Here is a 547-nt window from a genome sequence, read left to right as displayed (position 1 = left end):
CAAGAAAGTACAATGGCCATTTCATTTCTTGTTTTAAGTCCATATCAAACCTTCGTAATCTTCAAGAGAACTGAGTGCATTTAGAAGAGTAGATATTAATGGAAAAACTACATTTTCCTAATCAGAGGGTCTTAGAAAACAAAGGAATCCACAGCTGTTCTTCTTTAGATTTTGAGAGAAGTAGCTGATTTATTTCAGTAGGATAGCGCATAGATTCTCCTGGACACAGTAATTGAAATTCATAGTGTTAGTAATATAAGCATATATGGATAGAATAACGTAAGCTCATAAACATCTGAAAGTATAACTAATACGCTAATCAAGGTTCAGACTGTATTTAGGGTCGCAATCCAAAAAGTTGATAAACACTGGTCAATATGAATACAACTTTCTTAACACACAATTGCTCCTTCATCAAGCAGGCTGGAGATTTTGTTCAAATGAAGAAAATACTAAGCGAAACTGGAAATGCGGAAGAAATGTAGATGTATCTATTATATTAGGGATTGTTTAGGAACACTGTGTGAGTGTTTAAAGATATAAACAA

The sequence above is a fragment of the Penaeus monodon genome, chromosome 27, assembly GCF_015228065.2.
Source record: "Penaeus monodon isolate SGIC_2016 chromosome 27, NSTDA_Pmon_1, whole genome shotgun sequence".
Taxonomy (NCBI): Eukaryota; Metazoa; Arthropoda; class Malacostraca; order Decapoda; family Penaeidae; genus Penaeus; species Penaeus monodon.
This window is presented reverse-complemented; position numbering follows the sequence as displayed.